This window comes from Cupressus sempervirens, chromosome 10 (genome assembly GCF_028749045.1).
Source record: "Cupressus sempervirens isolate cs-2001-9-10 chromosome 10, ASM2874904v1, whole genome shotgun sequence".
NCBI lineage: Eukaryota > Viridiplantae > Streptophyta > Pinopsida > Cupressales > Cupressaceae > Cupressus > Cupressus sempervirens.
In genome coordinates, this window is record NC_143127.1 from 980,302,987 (window position 1) to 980,325,949 (window position 22,963).

Consider the following 22,963-nt stretch of genomic DNA (forward strand, 5'->3'; position numbering starts at 1 on the left):
CAATTCTGTTTTAAGCTTATTTTTGTGACATTTCCTTGTTTTAGCCTTTTGGCTTGTATTTGCTCCCAAGAAGAAAGCTCTATGAATGTCACCTCAATCCTTGTGCAAAGGTTACAAGTAGCTGCTGGGTTTTAGAAAGAAAAATTCCATAACTAACTGTTGAAATAAATGAACTGTAATAAAAACCATTTGACGCTAGGTGTATGTAGTAGAACACAGACATGAATATCAATATTCTAAAGATAAAGATATTTTGGCAACTTTTACTCATATGAACAAGTTTTGATGAGCATTTCTTGAATAGATAGCTCGTAAACTTTAATTGAAGGGATGGTTCTGCATCTACAATTTATGAATATATTTGACATTTTGTTTTGGGATATAGGTCATAGATTCTCACCTTTTGGAGTCACCGACAGTTCATGCAAGACAGAGTCTAGCGTATCTTTACTGTGGTCTGCCAGAGCCAGCTCTTCTACATGCAATGAAAGCACATTGGTTAAAACATGATTGGCCCGCTGCATTTTACTTGGAAGCTGCTACCCTCATCAAACTTGGAATGCAGGACGATGCAGCTGATATGTTGGAGGAGGGTGTTGCTTTAGAGAAGAGAAGAAGGAATCTTAAATAAGTTGGCTCTTGACATGAAATGATGACAATATACTTATTTTGTGGGATGCTTATCTGTAAACAAGAGATCAGAAATGATGTATGTTTCATTTCTCGATGTAACAGCACCAGCCCCAATTTATAGCTTAGTCATCCATACAAAATTATTGTAAATAACTATCCAATTCTCAGAAGTCAAAAAACTGTCAAGAAAGTAAAAGAAAAAGTCATTATATGGTCTGTCAAATATGTTGTTTTTCTATGTAACTATGCTATGCCAATGTGTCACAGCTTTGAGGGATGTACTACATCAGAAGTAGACATTGCACACTTACTATAGCAGGAAAAACCAAGCTACATGTTTGCTATATTATCGATTGCCTTCTATTGCTTCAGAAAAGATTTCTGTCGTTTATAAAAATCTCTGTTTTATGAATTCCAGCTATATAGTTATTTTGCTACATAAATACTTTCATTATGATGTCCCACTCGTATTCTTTTGTGCAAGTAAGTAATTACGTTCTTGCATAGTTAGCATTTTTGTATAACTTATTATCTGCAGTGTTTTGACGTAAATTTCTCTCAAAGAACCAAAATAATGTAATTGCTTTCTTCTCTTGTTGAAACCATGGAATAACGTGCTGGCTGTATTTTGAGTGACTTTTAATTTTTTTGATCAGAACAATACCAAGTGAACTGTGATTCAAATCTAGTTACCTCTTCTCTATTTTTCTCTATTCAGATATAAAATAAAAGTGCGAACCTGCTAAAATCCTACACGTAAAAGCAGCTAAATAAAGAAAATAAAATCCCCCAAAAAATATTTGCTTCATTGAAACTGTAAGATACTAGCCTCCATGTTCTTTGAAGTTTATATACTACGTTAAAGAAGTATTTCCTCAAAAAGGACTGAACTACTATATCTGACCCAAACCAATCTTATCAAATCCATGGAAACAAGGATAATTTAAGTGGAAAGCTATTGCATTTAGCCTAGTAAATTATAGACAGTTCTAAGATTAATGCGAGATTTCTGAGCTATCTTAGTATTAGAAATAATGAATATCAAATTATTAATCGCCTTATCATTGTCATTGTGCAAAGATGAGTCGAATCGATCAAGGTTGAATTTATGGCTGCAAATTTGTCTCAAAGCTACAAACATGTCCTATATGATCTACATATAAGTTTTCATTCATGCCTTACCATAATATCTTGTCAGTCAATTCAATTTTTTGTTTAATTATGGAAAAATGAAAATTTATAATCTTTTTCTATTCTTGTGTGTAGCTATTTTTGAACAAATAAAAATAAGCTGTGGAAAAAGATGGGGCTAGAAATAATCATTAGCTGCTTATTGAAAAAAGTGACCCATGTCATCACCATTGTTGTCTCCTTCCTTTTATTTGGCTACAATTTAGTTCTCAAAATTATTTGCAATAGAACTAATTAAAAATTTGTTGTAAAGTAATATTTGAAATGCTGCTAAAAATTAAGTAGCAAACATTCTGATCCATAGGGCTACCAGCGCCACAAAAAAATGAGCAATCGCTTCTTGCAAAATTAAGCTAATCAGCAGCATGGGGGCCTGCTCTAATGGGACAATTTGCTTTGCTCTTCTTGGATATCACGGGACATTTTGATAATTAATAATGAACATAAGTAGTCAACTTCTTCGAAGTCAACTTCTCTAAATTGAACGATGGTAACAATAACATTAATCTACAATTACAAAATTATTTGAGAATGATGATAAATGGTTGATCTTCCAGGTGTGATTGATCTTCAATTACAAAAGTGCTTGAATGTTACCAGGGTGTAAGCATGTGAATGTGAGGGGCTCATGCATAGAAATGTGTTCAAGGTTGGTGGATAATGCATGCAAGGGGCTTTGCTCAAAACTATACTATTTCTAATATTCTTATGTATTCAAATATTTAAAATAAATACAATAAATTGAAACCAATACATATATACACTTCAATATTATATGTTGCTTGCACTTTAAAATACATGTGAATCATAGAATGATCATGCATTTAGAGATATGTAGTGATAATAAACACGCCTCCAAAGTTATCACCATGAATTCCTTATGAAGCAATAGAATCTGATGTGTTTTCCCTTTAGGCATGTATTCTCCATGGGAGGAGTCTCTATTTGTACAGGTAACCATTTACATATATAAATATAAGAATATTAGTGATAAGACATGTCTCCATCTAAGCAAATATTCACGCAATTATACACAGATCTAATCATATAATCATTTTAAATAAAATAGTAAATTAGTACATGGTGTAGTGAAAATATTAACACAATTTTTATTTGATATAAGATATGAATAAGATAATAAAATATGAAGTGGGAAAGAAAATATTACAAATGCAAACGATAACACCAAATTTATCTAGAGGAATTCTCGAAGAAAAAGGTTGCCAGTAAAGAGATCTAAGTTAATATTAATCTCAAAGTAACATATACAAACACAATCACATATTGAAGAATATCATTAAAGTATCTTATAATTCCAAACATATATGGGTAGATAAGTAATATATAAATAAAATTCCTATTCACACATAGGTATCTCATTTTGTCCACTCTATATGTTTGGAGATCATACATTGTCAGTTTTCTCTTTAGTGGCAAATATTTGTTAATTGGAAAATTTTGCTCATTGACCAACATCAGTTTAGCAATTTTTTCACATATGTGGTACTATGCATCGCCCCAAGTTTACCAAAAATAGATCACACCCTTGGGACCATTGTTGTAGGATTTATGCCATTAACTCTCCTTTTGACACAAAATAGCTAGTTAAAAAAATATTTTGCATGTGGCAAATTAAACACATTTGCCTATGATTTTCGAAGTGAAACTTTTTGGACGACCTCAATTCACCAATGGTTTTACAAAATGTTTTAGGAGAGGGACGACATTTGCCCCACAAATATACAAACGTATGTCACACACTAATTCAATTTTGCCAACTATATTATGCATGACCATATAATGGACGAACCATATTCACCTTGGAAACTCCATAACACATGTTTTTATTATGCGAGCTTCACCAAATAGTTTGTATACACTATATTATTCCTACTAAATTTGCAAAAAATGAGTGGTTAAATACATTCATAGATCAATAGGTTGTCTAAATCCCAATCAATAGTAAAATCTCAATTTCACAAACTACTGAGCTCATTGTCGAGCAAGTCTTGAGTACGACGACTGCAATTTAGGCAAAGGTGAGTAAATTGGACCCCTATATATCTGTTCTCCATAATTTGAGTTCATTCTTATTTAGTAGATACAAGTTAGACTGTTAGTGGTCAGTTATCACTTGGACCAGTACCACTAAGTCATGTAGTAACTAGGGATACCTAAGACATCTATATTATATAGTGTAGGTTGTACAACCAATAAATACTATTTAGATAAATATATGTAATAAACTATAGTTGACTGTCACATTTTGAACTTGAATTTTTTGGCAGCCTATATTTCTTGGGAGATGCCAAACATTAACAAGGGTAAGAGTCCTACATGTGGTGCAAGCCAAGAAAAGTTAGGCAAATGCACTCACAGAACCTTGTGATCATATTTTAGTGGCAAATATCAAGAAGCTGCAACATCACAAGTACATCTAGAAGATTCCTAACCATTGCTAGTGCCATTGGCACATATTGAAAAAGTTGGCAAACCTGATATCTTTGATTACGATGAACTTGAAGAAGATATTCAAGTAAATACCCAGAGTAGCCAAAATAATATAATGAACTTGGATGAGAATTCCAAAGATGGTGATGGTGCATGACTAGGAAAGGGAAAAAGGAAATACAAATGCAAAAATTGATGCAAAATTTAAAAAAAGATCAGAATTGAGATTTATCGATTAGGAGTTTTCAGGTAGAATGTGTCTCAAAGTATTCATTCATTGAACCTAAGCATAATCTAAAAGAAGGTGAGCCTCTGGTAGAATGCAGATGTACAATATGTACAAGGATAAGTAAAAAGGAAAAGAGGCTATAGATAAAAATTGACACCATAGAAAAATAAATAGGTAAAATTTATGAGAAGAAAATCATAGATGGAGTGGAAAAATTAGTGACAAGATGAGAAATCAAGAAGGAATGTCAACATGCTAAGAATGCAAAAATCTTAGGATTTCAGGGGAAAATACAGATGAAGAAGCAAAAAACTCAATTGAACCTCTTCTTGGAAAAGCAATGGAAGTTGAAGAAATGGGTAAAGTTCTTTAGTGAAGTGTTGTCTTCTTTATTTTGAGAAAAGGGTGCGCCATAATAGATTACCCATCGTTGAGTGATTTATTACACTTTCTCAAACTTTGTTATTATCTGAGGAGTTACTAGTCAGTAAACAATGGATGGGAATGAGCAAGTTGTCTTGCTAAGGTTGAAAAGGAAAATATCAAAGAAAAAATTATAGAGTCAATTTTCATTGCATTATCTTTAGATGAAGTGAGAACAATAAACAATACTTCTTGGGTATGTATGCATGCATTTCTATGCTATATACAATTTTTTCCACCAACCCAATCTACTAATTTTTGTTAAAATGAAGGATAATTCAACAATGGAAAATATATTTGAACTAGTAAAGAGTTATCTAATTGAATATGGAGGTATAGTTGAAATGATGATTGCCCAAAAGTTGGTGTATGTTGGAGCATTTGGAGCTTCAGTAACGCAAGGCCACAAGAATGGTCTTGTCACAGTGTTGAAAGATTTTCTTGCACCAAGCTACATTGTTGGAATTCATTGCATGACCCAAACAATGAATCTAGCTTTTAGAATTGTCAGCAACTCTTCAAAAACATACAAAGTTGAAGTTATATATATATATATATATATATATATATATATATATATATATATATATATATATATATATATGTATATGTATATGTATATGTATATGTATATGTATATGTATATGTATATGTATATGTATATGTATATGTATATGTATATGTATATGTACACACACACATGTGCACATTTATCAAAGTCTTAAACGATTCACAAAATTTCATCAGTTTGTCGAGAGACTAACTAATGGGAGAAAGCTTCTTAAGGATAATGATACCAGGTGGATCTCTTTGGATGGACCAACTCATCGATTTTTTTTGAATATCCATCATTTCCTTGTACAATGGAGTCAACTCACGATGATCAAGGTGGTCAATGGAAATATGGTGAGCTACTTTAAAGGTTAAGTAATGTAGAGACTTGACATTAACAACCATTCTCCCCATGCTAGAGGAAATGAGAAATATAATGAATAAGATCCAACAAAGATTTCTTTATATTGCAAAATATAATATGTTGGATAAAATGACATGCACGACCCTTGATAATCTCTATAGAAACCTAGATTCATTTTCTATGGATGAAAAACTTTAAGGGTGGATAAGAATCAAAAATTTGGATAATCCTAATAACTTTGTAAAGATTGAGCAAAGGGGGACTTATGTGCTAATTTATGGGGTGTTGAGATACCAATGCACTGTTAGAGTAATAAGATATTGCCTTATTAATTAAATCATTTTGATTTAATTATTAAGTCACTTATTATCTTTAGTTTACTTAAGCTAAACTTTGGGCATATAATAATTAATTCTTTTATTAATTATTATCATGCAACTTAGGTTTTACCTATTAGGGTTTTGATATCCTTTTATAAGGATTGATCTCTTTGTAATTAATTCAATTCACTTTTGATAAGAGCAATCTCTCTTTTTTCTCATCAAGAATGTCTCATCTATGGATCTGGGAATTCCACCCTCCATAGATTTTCCTTCTCTCTTTTTGTGACAAATGTTTGCATGCAGGTGATTTGCAAGAGCTGTTGATGTTGATTTTTCATCAAATTCAACATAGTATCAGAGCTCCAGATTTTCATACCCCTATTCTATTTATGAGAGGTTTGACTTGGCTTTTAGATCTATGCTTTCTCTTTCAGATGGTTTGATTTTTCAGAGTTTTTTTGTATTGGATCTAGGGGGTTCACTTTTCTTAGTGCACTTTGAGCCCAAACGGACCTCGCTGTTGAGCTTAGAGCACCCCAAAACTCCTATTTTCATATAGAATTTGTCCAATTTGGACATAGAATTTGAGGTAAAAAAAATATTGCTCCCAAATTGGGCATGTTTTCAAAGGCAACAATTTTGTGATTTTTGACACGAAAATCGAGTTTTTTTTCAAAACTCAAATTTTTGGTACAGAACTTGTACACTTCCCAAGATAGTTTCTTGTAAGACCTTACATGCTTCTCGAGATAATTTAACTAGTGGGCATGTTTCTTGAGGTGATGATTTTTTTATTTTTCCATTCTAGGTCTTTTTTCACCTGCTTATGGTTTTTTGGCTGTAATTTTCTCATCTGGACTCTACTTTTCGCAAATGTGATATCGTTGGAAAGCTGATTTCGAGCTCATTGTGACGTTGCAATTTATTTGGAATTTTGATTATGCCTAGTTTCCAGTTTATGTAGTTAAATTCATAGGTTCTATTTTGCACTCTTGGAGACATTGAAAATATCTATTTTCTAGATTTAGCTTCAAGCACATCTCATTTAGTTTTTTACTTTCTTACATTGTAGTGGATATCTTGGGTGTTTCAAGTCAAGAGATTGATTGTTTACTTCAGATGATTTTGCATGTGTTGTACTATCTCTTGTATCAACCTTATGTCTCTTTTGATCTTTGTTAACATCCGTTTATAGTATTTTTGCAAACACATTGAGATAAAGTGCCACTCTATTGCATTTTGGGATCTTGCACATCTTTTTGTTTTATTGTACTCAATCACACTATATTATAAAGTACCTTGGGGGGTTTCATGTTGGCCATGTTCACCATCTTCCTTTGTCAAGTGAGTGTTCATTCCACGATATTAGCCTCATGATGTGTCAATGACATGTGACATTGTAAGTGTTTGTACTTCTTTTCCACTCTCAATGTTCCTAGTTCTTTTTTCTATAGGAATTATTGTATTCAGTTTCAGTGTTTATGTCTTACGTCTCAACATTATAGGGGGGTTATGTTAGTTCTATTGCTTTCTTGGTTTGACAAAGTGAGCTATGTATTCAATATTTGATGCTATGTACTAGGCGATTGTGGTGGCTAGATACTTATGTATTTCGGTGAGATGGATCATTTACCATATACACATTCTTTCATTCCTTATTTTGGAGACCATGAAGATACTTTCCATCTTCGATTGATCATCTCTTCAAACTTATCCTCTCTACCTAGTCATGTTCTATACTACAAAGGTTCTTCATATCATCAATTTGGCAATGTTTGGAGCTTCATGTTTTAGTGGTGTTCTTTATGATCATCTTTTGTTCCTATCTTATGGGACATTCCCTATTTTGAAGGCTTCTTCAGTCCTTCACTAGTTCTTTTAGCATTCTTTCCATCTCTTTTTGGAGTAGGGTTTTTCCCATGTGTTTTTCTCTATTTCTCCTCTTTTCAGAGATTTGGTTGTGCTTGGGTATCTCATCAGGCTTTGTTTGTTGGGACCCAGATTTGCTTTCAACAGTAGTTTCTAGGTCTTTAGCTACTCTTAAGTTTACCTTAAAGGCCGGGGGGTGGGGGCATGTTAGAGTAATATGATATTGTCTTATTAATTAAATGATTTTGATTTAATTATTCAGTTGATTATTGTCTCTAGTTTACTTAAGCTAAAATTTCATATAATAATTTATTCTTTTATTAATTGTTACCATGCATCCTAGATTTTACCTATTAGGATTTTGATCTCTTTTTATAAGGATTGATCTTTTTGTAATTAATTTAATTCACTTTTAATAATAGAAATCTCTCTTTTTGTATTCAAGAATGCCTCATCTATGGATCTAGGAGTTCCAAGCTCTGTAGCTTTTCCTTCTCTCTTTTTGTGATAGGTGTTTGTATGCAGGTGATTCTTGGGAGTTGTGGGGTTGATCTTTCATCAACTTTAACATGCACTACTATGGAAGGCCCGTGTTCATGAGAAAAGGGAAGGAACCCACATATCTAAAATTAACAATTACAAAGGAAGTGTTTGAACAAATTATTGAGCTTGCAATAGTTTTTGTGAATGAAATTTCTTATAATCTTTCCTCATAAATTGGAGTTTACAAAATCCTAAAGATTTTAGAGATAAGTTATTGATTTTGATAGATCAATTTTGTAAGACAAAAGAAATCAATGGGGTAATTGTAAATGGAGTTTTAGATGAATCTCATTTCAGAAAGAAGTTACATTGTTTTTCTATTACAATGAAGGAACAATATGATCTTATGTGGAACCATAGAGAAGAAGGATCGATAACCAAAGTTTAGAAATCTAGTACAGAGCGAAATGTTGTGGGATTCAAAAATAGAAATTTTCAAGCTTACTGAGTTATGTTTGACCATGATATTGGGGTCTATGGAGGATGAGAGAGTTTTTAGTGCTTTGGGGTTCCTAAAGTCAAAGGTAAGAAATAAACTAGACAAGAATTGAAAAATTGTCTGAGGTTGTATACATCCAGATATGAAGTCAATAATTTCATTACAAAAGGGCATTAGAACTATTGAGGAAAAAATATCAAATAAGAGGTTTGAGAAACATTTCAAACAATGAGATCACTAACTCAAGTAGTGGAGTGGTATTGGTAGCATTGATGTTGAAGCTAAGGATCAGACAAGTGAAGGTATGCAGACTAGAGATAACATGGAGCATAATGAAGGATTGTTTGAACTTGAGGGTGAGGAATATGAAGATTTGTGTGATGAGGTGTTGTGGCAAGTCTAACAATTAAGGTATGATGTGTCTTTATACACCCTAAAATTGGAAAAGACATAAAACAACATAAATTTCAATCAAACAACAAAAATTAAAGACAAAATCAAATAAATGAGGAAAATAATAGACTTTTAAATCAATTGCAACATCAAATCATTTGAGTTGTTAATTAATTAGTCATCTATCAATTTCAAAAAGGACAAAAGTCACTTTTAAAGAGGAAAGTCAATTCATAAAATCAAATAAAATGAAATAAAAAAGAAAAAACGTAAAGACAAAAGTTGAAAATAAATGCAACATTTAATAAATCAACAAAAGGACATTTATCCTCTCAAAAGAAAAAATTCACCTTTTTGGACTAAAGAATTGAAAATCCCTATTTATCCTCACATTCCAAGTCTATTGGATTGTTCTTTTTGGGGTCTTATGAGATATTTTTATTTTCACCATTACCCCTAGTAAAAGATAAAATCTAGATCCTTACCCTAACCCCCTTCTAAAATCCTATAGATATAAGGGAAAATAAAGAGGAAAAGGACCCAAGTTTTATGCATCCATACTATAGGCATATTAGAGCTATCAATTTGATCATCCATTTAGCATCATTGTTGTAGAGATTTAATGTCATTTTGGTGTTATTCTAGCATCATTCTATACTCATTAGCATTACTTAACATTGTTTAGTCTCATGCATGCACTTATTTTAGCATTTTACATTCTTATCTTAGTATTTCCATATAGATCTCATATAGACATTCATAGATTTGCATCAATAACATACTCCCATTCTAGAATCGTCATTAAAATGCTAGTCTGAGAGACATTTTAGTAGTTGTAGTTAGGGAAAAATGAGATGTTTTTAGAGTCATTATTTGACATTTTTTTCTTAGGTATAGATTAGTTCATTGTTATTCTGATTGCGCTCTTCACCAAGGTCTCATGAATACATGATTCCACTCTATACAAATTGGCACCCTCCATGGGGTTGAGTTCTAAAGCTTCATTGATCTTTAATCTTTCATTCTAATCTTTGAATCTCATTGTAGATCTGTGTGTTGCTCTTAATTCTTCTGCAAATGTAATTGATTGCAGGATTAACAATGTTTGCAAAGAATCATAACTAGAGCAGAAACCTTTCAAAGACAATTCCGAATGCACAAATATCAGGTCTGAGATTTATCTAACATCCTAGCACTTCTAGATACTATTTTAATGATTTTACATTGTCTTATTACACATTTGAAGTGTTTTGTAATGCATTTGAAGTATTTTTAACATATTTGAAAGATTAAATAACACATATACAATATTTTCTAGTGCATTTAGAAGTTTTCTAATGCATACACATCATCCTCTAGCACATTTATAAGATTATATAATGAATTTGAGTAATTTTATAGTGCATATGTTCATTTCTTTAGTGCATTTGATCAGACTCAAAATTTATCATATCTAATTTGCAGATGTAGTTTCTAGGTGTTTATAGGCCTCTTCTGAATTGGACAGGAGCTCCCAAGTCACTGAACATGCAAGAAAGGAATGAAAACAATAAAAAATATTCCTAGCCTTTATTAGCATCGAATCAAGTAGGCCTGAAACTCTTGTCAATTAGATTGTGACATTTCAAAGTTCACAACCTAGCATAAGTAAGAAGTTTGATTTCCTTGATCTACTTGGGAATATGCCTATGCTCTTAACTCTTTGAGTTGATTAGAATGCCAGACCTTTCAAAAGTGTCAAAAGGAATCAATTTGGGAATGAACAAAAACATAGACTAAATAAGAGCCTCTTGCTTTCCTAATTAAAGTCTCGTAACTAAACATCCTACTTGTTGTGTTTGAGAAGTTGGAATAGTAAGGATATGCTCTCACCCTTTTAGGGTGATCAAACTCCCAAACCTTCTTTCAATTTTTATTTTTCATGCTAGAAAGTTGGTTCCAAGATGGAGACATTGGTGCAAGTATTTTTAGGTTTTGATGCATTTTTCTTACCCACTTTTTTAGTTGAAGTCCGAAGTTGTGTTTTTGACTTCAAAAAGCATATCTTTTGTGTCCCATGTCAGTTTTTTGAAAACTTTATATTTTTGGAAAGCTAGTTTTGTCATCTTTTTAGAAATGTGGTCATTTTTTTGAGTTTTTGGCCCATGCTCTTTCTATCATATTTTTAGCATTTTTTTTATACGGTGGATATCTTGAGTGTTTTAAGCCCGAGGATCATTTTCTTGTCATGGTTTCCTTTGTCTTGGGTTGTACTTTGTTTTGTATCAGCTTGTTTTTAGTTTTGATCATTGAAGCTATCATTTTGAAGCACTTTTATGTATCACACTGAGATAAAGTGCCACTTTTGCATTTCGGGGATCGTGAAAGTTGTTTTTGAGTTAGTTGTACATGCACTATTTTCATAAAGCACCATGGGGGGGTAGTTGTTTGCTGTTTTAGGCATTCTCCCTTTGTCAAGTGAGTTTCCCTTCCATGACATTAGCCCCATGTAGCATCATTGTTCCTGTGTCTTTATGAGTGTTTTTACCTCTTTCCCTCTCTCGTCATTCTTGGTTCGTATGCAGGAGACTTTGGCCCACCTTTTCAGTTGCCTGTCATCTCACCCCGTCTGCATTAAGGGGGGGTTATTCTATTGTTCTAATGCATCCATGGTTTGATGGTTTGATAGTGTGAGCTATTTATTTAGTGGTTGATCCTATATACAAGGCGATTTCAGTGGTTGGCTACCTATGCATTTCGATGAGATGGATCATCTACCATATAGACATGCTCAGTTCGTGCCTTCTTCTTCCATGGAGGTTCTTCAGATCAGTAGTTCTCTTTCAAATGGAAGATTTTGCGACTTCTTCAAGCTTTAGTGATGCTCTTCATGACCACTCCTTGTTCTTATTTTTAGGGGACATTCCCTAGTTGGAGGCTTCTTTAGTTCTTCACTAGGTTCTTACCTCTTTTTGGGGGAGGGTTTTTCCCACGTAGTTTTCTCTCTTTCCCCATTTTTAGAGGTTGCATTTTTCTTTGCATTGTACATGGGTACCTAACATGGCCTTGTTGTCGGGACCCATTCTGCATTTCTTATTTTTGTGAGCTTAAGGCATTTCCCTAAGTTGCACTTAAGGGGGGGTGTTAGAGTAAATAATTAATTTATTAATTATTTATTCTATTTACTTAAGCTTACTTAGGTAAATGCATTTATTAATTTATTGTAGTCTAGGAGTTTTTTATAAGTTGTTGAAAATACGAGAGTTTGTTCTCTCCTAAGTCATACTTATCCTCTCACATTGTTCGAGGACTTTCCACCTAATGTGGATGTATGCTTAGTTATCACACTTATCTCCTAGCATCTTCTAGCTTGTTCTAGAAGATTCCTCGAGGCCTTTATAAGAGGTCTCTCCCTCTTTTTATTTTCATCATCAAGGCATATTGTAAATACATATTTTCTTGTGTTTGCATATCTAGTTGTCTCTCATGTTTGTTTAGGATTTTTTTCCTTGCTCCATGCTCTTCCTCTCCTTGGCTTCTCTTTGATAGGTTTCCACATGCAGGTGATCTTGGGCATCTTCGGAGTTGGATTTCATCAGCTCCACCAAAATAAACCATAGAACCTCCTAGTCACTAGCCTTAGCAAAACCCTTAATAGGAAACCATTTTCTTTACATTCTAGAGTTGTGCGTGGAATATTTCATTTTCATTTTCAATTGTTGTGCTTGAAAGTGCCTATTTAATGCGTGTTAAAGAACTTCAAATTACAACAACATCAAGGAAACTTAGACACAACTACAAACTGACCTTGAATCATATACAAATGTCGCAATATTGTTAAAAATAGATAATACTAAGAGGGGGAGGGGGGTGAATCAATATTATACAAACTTTTTCCCACAACTGAATATTGTTAATTACTTTATAACTTGCATATGAAAGTAAACCAACAATGTTGAATAATAAATATAACCATGCACAAAGAGAACTCATAACACCATTATTTGTTAACTAGGGAAAATCGACCAAGAGAAAACCCAGATGGGGATGATACCCACTAGATGATTCACTAAACAAAAAAAACATGTTAAGGATATTGACCTTGTTAGGATTCTATGAAGTACATATAGTGTCCCGAGTCCTTATTAGAGAAATAGGCCCTGTTAAAAGCCTCAACCCTATTAGGAGTTGCTTCAACTTTGTTAGGAGTTAGTAGATCAAATATAATGTATGCAAGAAGATCCCTCTGCCCCAACATGCAATAAGCAATAAAGTTCTTCACAAGTATAGGTATACATACAATACTTTCTCTCTGCTAAAACTTGTACTTGATCTGATCATATGTTAGATTTTGTATCACATAAGGCTCACATATCATTCAAGCTATCTTCACAATAGTTTGAATATCACACATCCTACACATTATTTGCACAAGATAAGATCTTTACTTATATCTAAGAAGTTAACAAATCTCTTCTTTGTCGGCCTTTATTTCTTCACACACTTGACTTGGTATAAGATCACTTATGGATTAATGTGTATAATGTTAGCCCCTTATGACTTAGTAACTATTTTGTCACCAAAATAATTCCTTAAATTGTACAACTCATATTTTTTATATGCTCTATTCTATTCTATTAAATACCTAAACTAGTAAATCAACTATAACTTGCATCATATTGTATGTACACATATGTGCAGTGACTTACATCATCATGACATTGTAATATATCTATCCTCAACTGCACATGTGCTAAGTCAAATTGTGTTATTTTTACACATCACATCTGTCTCTATATTGCTATAAACTATCTAACACTTAAACAATTTTCTAATTCTAAATACATAAATGAAATACTAAATGTATGTTGCCATAAATAACAACACTCTAGACACCTAGCTGACCATATTTCCAACAATTTCCCCCTTTGGCATTTATGGCAACATTTAGGAAAATTGGCTAAGTTCTAAAATGATGTCATACAAAACATAAGTAAATTCTAAAAAGTAGCTACAAAAATTGCCTTCAAAACAAAAAATATTTTATTCATGTTTTGATGGATCATTACATTCCTAATCACTCTTTACAATGGTATATAGGTATACTCCTCTTACATATACAATTTCCTTACATATACTTCTCCCTTAAACATCATAAACATATACAATTTTCCTTACATACTTCTCCCCCTATGACATCAATGGCAAACGTGTCAAAGCTATATAAAAAACTATGTAGCCTTTTACTGATCAACTTGTTATTTTGGAAAAGTAGTTTGCATAAACAAGTTTCAGTCCCTCAACTTCTTTCTTCCAATTCTGCTTAACTATGTTAGAGATACTAATGAGTGTGCAAGGTGCATAGGATGCCACTTCTATAGTGGTCAAGTCACTATTAGAAATTTTTTCATAGGAGGCCTTAGCTGCAAGACACTCCTCCAATTGCCTCTACAAAATGTTAATCTTAGGTGAAAATTTCTCTACGGGTAGAGAACCTTTTGATTACATTTTCCTTATTAGTCTCTATGATTCTAATTGCATTGTGAATCTTCTCTACTTCAGTTCCAAGATCTTCAATGTTGGCCTCTGGTAACTACAACCTAGTGGTGAGTATATGAAGCTCTCTCATTTGACCCTTGATTTGATTCTCAAATTCTGATGGATAATTGTATGATAGTGCACACTTTCCATACAACTTATTTCCTTCATCAATGTTCTTTCTAAAATCATTGATGCATACATCTAATGACTTATGTCATTTCTCACATTTATGCCTACTATATCAAACAATGATGTTTCATGCTTGACCTGTGCTTGTGCTAAAGCAATTTCAGACAAAGTTGTGAATTCTTCATCAAAAGACTTCACTAATTAATTATCCTTAGTCTACAAGTCTAAATTTTTGGTAGTTGTATGAGCTATCTTTTGTACTCTTTCCAAGACTTCTAATAACATCTTCTCCAAAGACACAACTAATTTATTCTTTTGGAGAAATTTTCTTAAAGAACTCATCAATCCTATTTGGTCATCATCATCATCAAATAATATTGCTACTATTGTTGCTATTGGAGTTTTTGTGGGAATGAGTGTAACTACTTTTAGTTTTGTACTCTTCTTCTCTTCCTCAACCTTCTTCCTCTCTTCTTCTAGTCTTTCTTTCTCAGCTTTTTTTTGTTTCTCCTCTTCTTCTTTCTTTGATTGTTCTTCTTCTTCTTTCTTTTTCTTTTCTTCTTCTTTCTTCTCTTCTTCTTCTTCTTCTTCTTCTTCTTCTTGTTTCTTCTTTTCCTCTTCTTTCCTCTTCTCTTCTTCAACTTTTTTCTTCCTTTCTTCTTCTTCCAATCTTTTCTTCTTTGCAATTTTATTTCTTTCTTGTTCTTCTAGTTTCTTTCTCTTTGTATGCCTCTTCCATTCTTCTTCTTTGTCTTCTTTATTAGAGCTAGTATTTTCCAACAATTGATGTTCGATAACCTACAAAAGGATTTTCTTTTGCATCAATTTTTATGTGTGTACTATCCACTTGCATGGATTCAATACTCATAACTATGTGAGGATGTTTCTTTTTGTGTCTCTTCAGCTTCTTCTCCAAAAGTGGGAGTGTTGGATTCCAAATAGATTGGACTATTTGGTTGTGGCTACACACTCTCCTTCATGATTGGAGGCACTGAAGTCATGTGTTTCACAATGTCTTCCTCCATTTCTTTCCTTACTTCCTCATAGTTTCTTCCTAGAAGAAGAATATCTCTTCTTTTTATTCCTTAGTAGAGGTTCAAATCCTTTCAAACTTGTAATGAATATAACTCTAAACATCTTCTATATGAAGCACCTTCAACAAGATTTGTGAAAATGCTCCTAATAGATCATCTACTAAAGAAATGAATGGGCGTTTCTTAGACTTATACCTCAACCTATCACTTCCATCATATATTGTCAGACTTGCAATATTCTTAATTGTATATATTAGAATTTTAATCCAAGCTTCATAAAATGCCTTGAAATATTATGTTTAGGGCTTCTGCAACTTTTCACTTCAAACACTTTTATTCACACTTGAAATCATTGTCAAATCACTCTTAAATCACTTTAAACTCTTTGCATGACCAAATGGTACTCACAATCTTGTTCACAATCTTTAAATCACTTCAAATTGGACTCTGCATTAAATGTGCATCTACCACAAATTCAAAAACTATCACTAATCACTAGTAAGCTTATTTTCTATCTTATATCTTCCTACAATCATATTTAAGCTTGAAAACTCGACCATAGCTTCCTCTCTATGTCTTCTACCTTCTATAAATTGTACAACTTCTAACTCACTCTCTAACATTAGTTCTGAATAATTGATGCTCTGCCTTTACTACAAATGATTAATTCAAATAGGATGAGCCATAAAAAATGTATAACTTCAATCTCTCATTAGGTACATCAAAATATTTTTCCTCCAAAACTATATAAGAACTTTTTGGATCCTTAGCTTTCACAAATGCTTCATTGAATTCATCAACATGTTCCTTGATTTATTCCTTCTGATTTTTATCATTCCTTTTGTCATTCCTATTATGTTTCCTTCTATAATTTCAATTCATGTTAAAGTTCCTTTTTTCAATTCTACATAATGTTCTTTTGTATCCAAAGTTATTACATAACTAACATATAGGTACATTCCTCTGATTGGTTCCATTCTGATTATTAGGTGCTCTACAATTCCTTGCAATATGTCCAGGATTCTTACACTTGTAACATACAAATTGTTTCCTTTCTCCATTGGGTTTTTCTCCATCATTAGATCTACTTAGTGATCTTCCTCTTTCATCACCTACAGGGTTAGGGTTCCTAAAAATTCTACAATTTTCATTATTACCATCAAACTTAGGTTTTTTAGAATCTATTGCTTTATGTCCATAACCATGACAATTATAACAATAGAAATTAGTAATAGCTTTGAAAAAATTACCTATGTAATCTCTTTTCATGTGACCAACTTCATTTCATATGAAACATCTACCTCTAAATTCATGTTTGACTTCCTTGGTTGGTTCATCTTGCTTAGGTTTATCAACTTTCTCTATTTTCTTAGGCTTATGATGTTTCCCAAGCAAATCAACTAGTTCAATCTCTTTAGATACTTCAGTAGTAATGCTTGATTCAATCTTAGATTAGATTCTTTAGGGGATTCAACAACAGGATTTTTTGGCAGATTTCTCTCCAATAAGGTAACCAAAGCTAGTCTTATCATAAGAAGGTCTTTGGTGAAATATTTGTTCATCAATTTTCTCACTACTAGAATAAAATTTCTCTAGTTGTTGCTTAGCTTGCATCAATTTTTGTTTCATAGCGGTATTGTATTTTTCTAATTATGAATGCTCAATCTTAATAGAATCTAATTTAGATGTTACTTGACTTAACTAGGATCTAAGGTTTGTATTCTTAGATTTCAGATTAGACTCATTATTATCGTCACTTTTCTTAAGGCTCAACTTAAGTTCCAAAATTTTCAACTCATGCTTCAAGATCTCATTTTATTTCTCTAGATTTCCTACTTCATCAGTGTTACTAGTTTGCATATTTGATTCCTTAACAAATTTTAGATAATCTATCTTATCTTTCAATTTACCAATGTAGACTTTTGCATCTTCATATCTATCTTTCAAGTTGTCTCTTTCTTTTGTAAGAAGATCAATTTGTTCAATATCTTCTTCAAGATTTCTCTTCAAGTGTTCCATATCTATAGGGATCTTACTCAAGTTGTTAAGCCTCTTCAGAGTAACTATGCTTTGATACCAATTGTTAGAAATAGATAATACTAAGAGGGTGAGGGGGGGGTGGTGGTGAATCAATATTCTACAAACTTTTTTCCACAACTAAAAATTGTTAATTAATTTATAACTTCTATATGAAAGTAAACCAAAAGTGTTGAATATTAAATATAACCATGCACAATGAGAAGTCATAACACCATTATTTGTTAACTAGGGAAACCCTGGCCAAGGGAAAACCCTAGTGAGGATGATACCCACTAGATAATTCACTAAACAAAAGAATCATGTTAAGGATATTGACCCTATTAGGAGTCCATGAAGTACATATAGTGTCTCAAGTCATTGTTAGAGGACAAGCCATTGAATGGTTCTAAAAGCTTCCCTCCAATATTAAGTCATTCAATCAACTAGCTTCTATCTTTATTGCACAATACTCATATAACATTGAGAGAGAGAGTTCACTATGATTGACTTATATAACATGAAACAAATCCCAAGGGAATCTTTCAATGTTTTCTTACAAAGATGGAGGAATATCTTTGCCAAATATTATCAGGATATCCTAGACAAAGAGAAAACTTATATCTTCATCAATAGCCTCTTCAAACCTATGAATTATGGGCTACAACTCCAAGGTCCTAAAGATTTTAAAACCACATTGGAAAATGTAGCCAAAGTGGAATAAACCTTACTAAGAAATGATATTAGTAAACTATCAAAAGATGGCAAAGGTTTCTCCAATAACTTCCTATAACCACATAATTCATCTGATTGGTCAAATGATAAACATAAATCATGGTGGATAAATAACAATAAAAGAATGTAAATGATGAGGTAGTAGAAGAAAATATCATTAAATCACAACTTTATCCCTCCCCAAATAAAAAATATCAAACTGTCAATGACACCGACGTCCCTTCTCCCCAAGATACACAAGGGCAAGACCATACTTGACCAACATATTGTTGAAACTATTGTAAGCATGGATGCTAATGATATTCATATGGGGGAGTATTGTAGAAACATGATTAGATAATTATCATGATGATACGTTACATTCATGATTGTGTTTGTCATTGATGTCAACATAACAATTTTCTGTGGTATCTAACAAAAGAATAGTGGAAAGATCAAGTTGGTATGGATACACAGTTGAGCATTTTCATTAAGAGAGGTTAAAGGAAGATACAACTAACTATCTAGTATATATAGCTAACCTTGGAAACATAAGATATTAATTCTAGAAGAACTTATGCAAGTTTCAGTGACGATTATTTTGAGATAGAGTTTACAGAGGCATGTTTTGGTAAACTTGTTATATTTCATAGCAAATTTGTTGTTCTAAGAAGTCAAAGTTAAAGATGTGAAGAAGACATTCTAGAGATGACATAGCTAAGCTCACTGATCATAATGTTACATGTATGGAAAGTTATTCAAGTTACAAGGTGAAAGATTAATATTATCACTAAGTGTAACATGTTCTTAATGTGGTCTTATAATAATTAATGGAGAAGGTGTAATAACCAACTCAAGAAATTTGTGTATGGATTCGGTATAAAGGAAGGATAATTTCCTTTATCATGTATGGAAGCAAGTGAATGATTGTAAGTAGCACAAAGAGTAGAATGAAAAGATAAGTAGAGCAGAGTGAAGGGGAAGGAAACTTTGTTATCAAGGTTCTATTGTGTGATCCAAAGTTTGATACTTGGATCCGATGTTCGTGACTTGTTCTACAAGGTTTGATAGTGATTGGTCCAGTTGATAGGATAGAGTAAAGAACTTAAAGAACACTACAAACAATTATTTTGCAAGGAATAGTTGAGAGATCAATTGGATAGTGAGTTTAGTGGTCTTGCCTCAAAAGCTATTTGGATAGTGGGTCCTTCTATCTTATACAACTCCTAATGGGGTTGGAATCTTCTAACAAGGATTCAAAGTATCCTAATAGGGAATCATATGTACTAAATGTTGTAATAGACTCCTAACAAGGTCCATCCTCTAACAAGAAATATTTATATTAGTACATCATCTTGTGGGCATCATTCCCATCGGGGTTTTCCCTCTGATCAAGGGTTTTCCTAATTAAAATATCTAGTGTAATTGTCTATGTGCATCTTGTTATGGTTGTTATTTACTTTGGTTGAATTGTTAAGTTTATTTAAGGTGGATAGATGTTTTAACTATTGGATAACTGATTCACCCCCCCTCTAGTTATCTTGGTGGACTATTATTTCTAATAGGAACACAACTACTACTCTAGCATAGAATATCCCCAAAAAATAGGTGACATATAACCAAGCCCCTCCACAAAAAGGATATAAGTCTCTTAACCCACCTAAAGTATACACTCCCATTGGTGAATCATATGAAAGAGAATTGCAAATGCTCTTAGCATATGAGCTTATTGTATTACTAGAAGCTAAACCTTATGAACCACAAGTTAAACCTCTATGGTGAGTAGCAAACATTTTTGTGCCCACCATCAAAATAGTGGGCATCTCACCAAAAATTTCTATGCCCTTAAGGGAGCCATTCAAAAAATTATCAATAAGGAGATCATTGAAGTACATAATATTTGTAATAACAAGGACCATATGACCTTTAAAAATCCCTTCATGAACCATGAGAAGGGTGAATCTTCCAAAAATAACCAGGACACATTCTCCAATGACAAGGTCAATTATTCCCACAAGTATGATAATACAATGAACATGACCTTGAAAGTTGACAACATTGTTAATGTCATCATTGTTAAAGACAAGCACAAGAAACAACCCTTGAGTGCCATTACCTAGGGTCAAGCCTCTAAAGTGGTTCTACCAGGTTTAGAACAAGTGACCACAAGGTCCACCATATCCAAATATAGCTTGGTTAATTAACTATCAAAAACTCCTGCCCATATCTCCAAATCATAAAGAGATCTTAACCAAAGCCTTCGTGCCAAATGATCTTGATGTTAGTAGATTCCAAAACATGGTAAGTAGCCTTGTTACACCTCATTGTGTACCCTTCTCACCACTAGATGACATGTCCTTCACTCATCCACAAAAATTTCCATTACATATTAAAGTTTTTATACACAAAAATAGACTAAAGAGAGCTTTGGTTGATGACAAGGCCAATCTAAATATCTACACTTCAAACCTGTTAAAGCTCTAGGGTATACAAAAGATGTTGTTGAGCCCAAGAAATTTTTTTTTACAATTAAGGCTTATGATGATGAGGAAAGGTCCTCTAAGAGTATGGTCATTTTACCAATAAGGGTTGGCCCAGTCATGAAAGAAACCATCTATCAAGTTCTAGACCTGAAGCTAACATACGCCATCTTATTAGGCAAGTCATGGAATCCATGACACATAAGCGATTCCCTCCAATTATCATCAATTTTTGAAATTTTCATATATTGGTTAAGAGGTAACCATACCTGATGACCAAAACTACATGCAATATTATAATTCCCCTGTTCCCCATAACAGGGAAGAAATCACCACCCCAAAAAGTAATGCCAACCAATCTATACTAGTAGAAACTTCAAACTCCACCAGCCAAGACAACAACCACTTTTCCACAATGAATAATGGAAATGAGAAAGTGGATTGTTCCAATTCTTCTACCTCATCATCACTACTACTAGGAGACTCCATACAAAAACATTATAAAGAAATGAGTTGTTTAATGAAATAATTTAAAATAAACTGCAAAATGCAACACAAAAGGGTAGGTAAATATTCAATTTCTTTGTTTGACCCACCACTATCTCCTAAATCTCATGGCAGACCAACTTCAACCACTCTTCCTAGACCCTACAATAAAAATTTTGTTAAAGGAAGTGATATATCTCTAAACATCAAAGAAGAGGAAAAAAAGAGGATACACAATGTTTACATTTCCCTTCACCTTTTTGGAAAGGGTTATGACCTAATGAAGAAAATAGGTTATTTGGGAGAAGGCCCTTTGGGAAGAGACAAAGGTATTTTTGAGCCACTAGCAGCATAATTCAAACCCAACAAACTAAAGACAGGAGTAGGCTATTCACAACAAGAAAATGAAGGTTTTCCACCTTATCCTTAGCCACGAAACCTTGATAAGTCACAACCTAGATACTAAGCTTCCTCCTCATCTACTTTTGTTTGGGTACCAAAAGAGAAGGAAATCATAGATCAGAGCACATCCCATCTAAAGAATGTAAACCTATCTATCCATGATCTACATGTTGTAGAATAAAAATTCATGGATGCCATTAATGATAGAGATGATGATGAATCTACCAAATGGGAATTTGATACACTATTTGAGGAATCTACTTATGATAAAGAATGTGATATTATGCACATTTCTACATAGAACACTACCAAAACTTAAGAATTTGTTTCTAGCTCAGACACCCTTTCACTATGCAGAGTCAATTTATGCTAGAATGATTCAGAAGGAGATATAGAACAAACACCTATCTCACATCATAGGGTGATGATGAACCTAATGAAGAATTCCAATTCTAGACCCTATTTCCAGATTTCTTTCCAATGAAAATTTAAAATGAGGATAGTGAGCAACTCGAAGAATTTAGTTTCCTTGATAACTTAGAAGAAGTACATGTTATAGATGTACCAGATATGATGTATGAGTCATCAAGGAAGGTCATTTCTTTCAACCCAGTTAAACCATAACCATATCTTTATTCATTATCCTTGGTCCATCGTGAGCTTATTAATTGAGATAAAGTTGAGCCTCATAATATTCCCAACTTTGACATTGACCATGAAATTTACGTATGCTCCAAGACTAGAACCAAAGGAAGCACCTATGAATGGTTCC